This window comes from Colius striatus, chromosome 28, assembly GCF_028858725.1.
Source record: "Colius striatus isolate bColStr4 chromosome 28, bColStr4.1.hap1, whole genome shotgun sequence".
NCBI lineage: Eukaryota > Metazoa > Chordata > Aves > Coliiformes > Coliidae > Colius > Colius striatus.
In genome coordinates, this window is record NC_084786.1 from 1,962,056 (window position 1) to 1,968,116 (window position 6,061).

Consider the following 6,061-nt stretch of genomic DNA (forward strand, 5'->3'; position numbering starts at 1 on the left):
TGTGACGCAGGCCGTTCCCCGCCGAAACCCTGCAACCCGAGGGCCGCTGAGGGCCCGGCTTATGTTATCCCGTCTCCGCCGTCATGCCGACAACGCGTTCATTGTGATGCAGGCCGTCCCTCCACTCACGCTGCACCCCGTGACCTGCTGCGATCCTAGCTGCCGTTACCCTGTCTCCACCCTCATGCCCTCAACAGGTACATTGCGATGCAGGTTGCCCCCGCCCAAAGCCCGCACCCCGTGGCCCGCAGCGAGCCCGGCCGCCATTACCCCATCTCCACTGTCACCCTGGCAACAGGTCCATTGTGACACAGGTTTCCCCTATGAGCCCAGCCGCCGTTCTTTGTCTCCACCGCACCTCCCCCCATCCCCCCGACAACCCCACATACTATTCACTGTGATATAGGCTATTCCCCTCCCCGCCCCAGCCCTGCACCCTGTGGCTTGCTGCAAACCCGGCCGCCATTAATCCCTCTCCACCGTCACCCCGATAAAAGGTTCATTGTGACACATGCTGCCTATTGGAGCCTGGCTGCCCTTCCCTGTCTCCGCCGCGCCCACCCCCTCCCCAAACCCCACCGCCCCCCCACCCCGTGCCTCAACCCCCCCCCCCGCCCGCCAGCCTCCCTTCTCTGCCCCACCCCTCCTCGTCGGCCTCGCACACGGTTCACTGTGACACAGGAACACACACACCCCCCCACCCCCCCCCCCCGATTCCTGGACCGTGTGGCTTGCTTCCTTGCCCAGCCGCCCCTACGGGAAGTTGAAGCGGGGAGACTTTAGGACCCAGCGCCGTCTCTGTCTCCTCACTCCTGTCCCTGCCCACCGTTGCCGGCTTTGCCACTGCCGCGGGGAGACTTTAGGACCCAGCGGCGTCTCTGTCTCCTCACTCCTGTCCCTGCCCACCGTTGCCGGCTTTGCCACCGCCGCGGGGAGACTTTAGGACCCAGCGGCGTCTCTTCCTGTTTCCCAGCCGCGCGGCAGAAGGGAGTCCTGGCGCCGTGCAGTCTCGACCCCGGGCTCCCGGGGCACAAGCCCGTGCTCCTGCCCCGACTCCCGCGTTTCTTTCTCAGTCAGTCACTCGCCCTGCTGCAGTCCTGCCTGCCGCCCGCCCCCCCTTGTACTCCACCTGCTGCCACGAGTTGAAAAACAAACGAACGCTGAGCCGGGGGTGGGGGTGGGGGTGGGGGTGTGTGTGGGGGGGGAAGGGATAAAAGCCCAAAACCCCCAAAACTCTCTCAACTGACCTAAACAGAAATCTTTGTCAAAAGGGAAACCATCTCTTCTTCAGCCTACCTTTCCACCAGACTCCGGCTCGCCGACCGCCCTGTTGCCTTCCCTTGTGCCAGACCACCCCCCTCCTTTCCCCTGCCGCTGCTGGCGCCACAAATGAGCCCGTGACCCTTGGCTAGGCGGGAAATGCCGCCCACTCCTCCCTGAAGGAGGATCCAGCTACCTCTCTGCGCCTTCCCCCGCCCCCCCTCCTCGGGGGCGCCAGACAGACTGCTTGGAGAGGAGAAGCACCTGACCTCCTCAGGGCGGGAGAGAGAGGAAGGGGGGGGGGGGTGGGCGGGGGGGGTGGTGCTCGCGCGCTTATCTGTGTGTATGTCTGTTTGGGGGGGGAAGCATGTATGTCTGAGTTGGCACCTGCAGACACATTTACAGCTGGTCAACGTATTTTATTCCCGGGAAATGAAGAAATAAATTCAAGCCGGAAAATAAAATTCCAAAAAAAACAACGGTAAAAAGTTTGGGGGGGGGGGGAGGAGAAGGAGTAGGGGGAGGAGAAGGAAGAAAAGAAAAGGAAAAATAAACCCTCGAGGCGCGGACTTGGCAGTGGGGCACCCCATCCGGAAGCAGAGACTCCTAACTCTCGAAAAAGTTGGGGTACGGGGTGAAAAGGTGCGTGGAAAGGTTGGTTTTACGCACAACCAGCTACAGCGGGTGCCACCAGGTGTCCACGGCTGCGAAAGTGTCGCCAGGTCTACCCGGCTCCGCAGCGCCACCCGGTCTCCCGGGCTCCGGCATTGTAGCCAGGTCTACCTGGCTCCGCAACGCCACCCGGCCTCCCGGGCTCTGGCGGTGTTCGCCAGGCCTACCGTGCTCCGCAGCGCCACCCGGTCTCCCGGGCTCCGGCGGTGTTTGCCCGGTCTACCCGGCTCCGCAGAACCACCCGATCTCCCTTTCCCCGCTCCGGCGGTGTTTGCCAGGCCTACCCGGCTCCGCGGCGCCACCCGGCCTCTCCGGCTCTGGCGGTGTTTGCACGGTCTACCCGGCTCCGATGAACCACCCGGTCCCCCTTCCCCGCTCCGGCGGTGCCGCCGGGCGTACCCGGCTCCGCAGCGCCACCCGGCCTCCCGGGCTCCGGCGGTGTTAGCCCGGTCTACCCGGCTCCGCAGAACCACCCGGTCCCCCTTCCCTGCTCCGGCGGTGCCGCCAGGCCTTCCCGGCTCCGCAGCGCCACCCTGCCCCTCCGGCTCCGGCGGTGTTTGCCCGGTCTACCCTGCTCCGCAGAACCTCCCGGTCCCCATTCCCCGCTCCGGCGGTGCCGCCAGGCCTTCCCGGCTCCGCAGCGCCACCCTGCCCCTCCGGCTCCGGCGGTGTTTGCCCGGTCTACCCGGCTCCGCAGAACCTCCCGGTCCCCATTCCCCGCTCCGGCGGTGCCGCCAGGCCTACCCGGCTCCGCAGCGCCACCCGGCCTCTCCGGCTCTGGCGGTGTTGGCCCGGTCTACCCCGCTCCGCAGAACCACCTGGTCTCCCTTCACGGCTCCGGCGGTGCCGCCAGGCCTTCCCGGCTCCGCAGCGCCACCCTGCCCCTCCGGCTCCGGCGGTGTTTGCCCGGTCTACCCGGCTCCGCAGAACCTCCCGGTCCCCATTCCCCGCTCCGGCGGTGCCGCCAGGCCTTCCCGGCTCCGCAGCGCCACCCTGCCCCTCCGGCTCCGGCGGTGTTTGCCCGGTCTACCCGGCTCCGCAGAACCTCCCGGTCCCCATTCCCCGCTCCGGCGGTGCCGCCAGGCCTTCCCGGCTCCGCAGCGCCACCCTGCCCCTCCGGCTCCGGCGGTGTTTGCCCGGTCTACCCGGCTCCGCAGAACCTCCCGGTCCCCATTCCCCGCTCCGGCGGTGCCGCCAGGCCTACCCGGCTCCGCAGCGCCACCCGGCCTCTCCGGCTCTGGCGGTGTTGGCCCGGTCTACCCCGCTCCGCAGAACCACCTGGTCTCCCTTCACGGCTCCGGCGGTGCCGCCAGGCCTTCCCGGCTCCGCAGCGCCACCCTGCCCCTCCGGCTCCGGCGGTGTTTGCCCGGTCTACCCGGCTCCGCAGAACCTCCCGGTCCCCATTCCCCGCTCCGGCGGTGCCGCCAGGCCTACCCGGCTCCGCAGCGCCACCCGGCCTCTCCGGCTCTGGCGGTGTTGGCCCGGTCTACCCCGCTCCGCAGAACCACCTGGTCTCCCTTCACGGCTCCGGCGGTGCCGCCAGGCCTTCCCGGCTCCGCAGCGCCACCCGGCCTCCCGGGCTCCGGTGGTGTTAGCCCGGTCTACCCGGCTCCGCAGAACCACCCGGTCCTCCTTCCCCGCTCCGGCGGTGCCGCCAGGCCCACTCGGCTCTGCAGCTCCACCCGGCCTCTCCGGCTCTGGCGGTGTTGGCCCGGTCTACCCCGCTCCGCAGAACCACCTGGTCTCCCCGGCTCCGGCGGTGCCGCCAGGCCTACCCGGCTCCGCAGCGCCACCGTCTCCCGAGCTCTGGCGGTGTTGGCCAGCTCTTCCCGTATGCGCAGCACCACCCATTTTCTCTTTTCCGGTTCGGCGGTACCACCAGGCCTCCCCTTCTCCGGAGCGCTACCACCCGTTCTCCCTTTACGGCTCCGGCGGTGTCGCCAGGCCTACCCGGCTCTGCAGCGCCACCCGGCCTCCTGGGCTCCGGCGGTGTTAGCCAGGTCTACCGGGTTCCGTAGCGCCACCCGGTCACCCGTTCCCGCTCCTGCGGTGTAGCCAGGTCTACCCGTCTCCGCAGCGCCACCCGGTCTTGCGGTCTCCGTCGCTGTTGGTCAGGTCTACCCGTCTCCGCAGCGCCACCCGGTCTCCCGCGTTGTTTGCCAGGTCTACCCTGCTCCGCAGCGCCACCCGGTTTCCTCCTCGCTCTGGCGGAGCCGCCGTGCCTTCCCGGCTCCGAGATGCCGCCGGGTCTATTTATTTGCTCCGCCAGGTCCACCCTGCTCTGCATCGTTTCGCGGTCTACCCGGCACTGGCATGACGAGCCTTACGGACCTTCGGGGTAGACCTGTGCTCCCTGCGGCTGCCTTGGTGTTTTCGAAGGGGTCGCTGTTTCGCGGTGCCTCCAGTTGCGTCATCGTAGAAAGCGGCAGCAGTACAGCGCCACCCCGGTAAAGTCCATAGTCGCTCTCTTGAAAGCGAAACCGGGCGTGGACTTAGTTTTACATACTATAGGGGCGAGCGGTGACTCGCGCTTGCAGCTCAGCTCGTGAGCGGCTGCAATGCCCGCGGCGCGGCCGGTGTTAAGTGGGGCGCTGGTCGGCCGTTGAGGTGGCTCTTGTCCCGGTGGTGGCTCAAATTGCCTGCTTGCTCGGCACGGTTGCTCTCTCGCGCTGGTATGCCAAACCCCCACCCCAGCACAGTCGAGAGACCCGGGGAAAGTTGGAGAACGGTCGCAACCGCTGTCCGTTGCATGCCTGGCACCGGTGTTGAGGGTTTGGCTTGAAGCCGAGTTCACCCCGGGCAGAGCTTGATGCTTGGTGGCGGTCGCCAGGCACTCGAACGCTGTGGGGGGGAGACTAGCCTGCCCAGTGGCTTTTCTCTCTCCCTTCTCCTCCGTTGGGTCCCTTGGGATGACCCCGCTGATTTTGGGCAAAAAGGTGAACCAGGACGAGAATTTGCCCCCCCCCGATGGTGTCCAGCCTCCCGTGGCTGCCGCCAGCTCCTTTGAGGGTCTGATCCAAGAGGGAATGGAATGTTGGCGGTGAGGTGGCGTCGCCTCATCCTTCTTTTCACCCCCACCCCCGGCCTTAAGCTGGGGACGCCTGCGAAGCGGGCAAGAGTAACACACACAGGGGCTGCCGCTCCCGGCGGTTGGCCAGTCCAATGCAGATGAACTCCGGGGGTTGAGAGTCTCGAGCCTGCTCCCGTGGCTTTTGCTGGCTCTCCCCCCCTAGAACGCGTTTTTCTTTCCGGCCTTAAGCTGGAGCCCTGTCCCCCCCTGCACGTCGGGGGGCAGAGCCGGTGCAGCTGCCCGCTGTCATTGGCGGTGAGCTTGAGTCGTGCAGGCGGCCGTAGAGTCTCGAGCCTGCTTCGGCTTTCTCTGGCCTCCCATGCCGAGAGCCCGATGACCAACGGGCGAGGTGTCAGCGGTGCCACCTTGCCTTCTTCCCGGGGGTTTGGCCATGCGTGGGCGGCCCGTGGTGTCTGGCTTGCTCTGGTCTCCCTGGTTGATGTTGGAGGGCTTGGTGTGAAAAAGGAGGTCTTGCACCGTCACGGTCGAGGGAGCGGCACCTCGTCCTTTTTTTTTTTCCTCCGGCCTTAAGCTTGGAGCCCCCCCCGTGCTTTTTTTAGAGGGGGAATCCCGAAAGCGTTTTTTGAGTGGTCCCAGTGGGCTGGCAGCTCAACGCGCAGGGGCCCTGGAGGGTGTCGAGACTCTCCAGAGGCTTGCACCTCGCGTGAGATACGGGTTTTTTGTGTCGGTCTATTTTTTTCCGTTTCCTTCCTCCGGGGTAAGTGGTTCCCCGTGGGGCCAGGTAAAAGCCCGGTGGTTGCCGGTGCTCTCGAACGCTTAAAAAGACCCTCGATGGCAGGAGTCAAGCCTTGCCGCGGCTTCTCCTCTGGCCTTGTCGACCCTCGCTTAAAGGGAACCGTTGTCTTGGGGGCGGGTGGATGGCGGCGCCTCCCGCTCCCCCCTTCCTACTGATCCAGACCTACAGGCAGCGCCCTCTGAGGCGTTCTCTGGGCATGTCGGAGAGTCTCCGCGGCGGGCCGGCTGGTGCCGGTGTTCAGGCTGCTGGAGCACCTCTTGCAGACATTGCCTTTGTTCTCGCTCGCACGCAGAGCCCCGCGT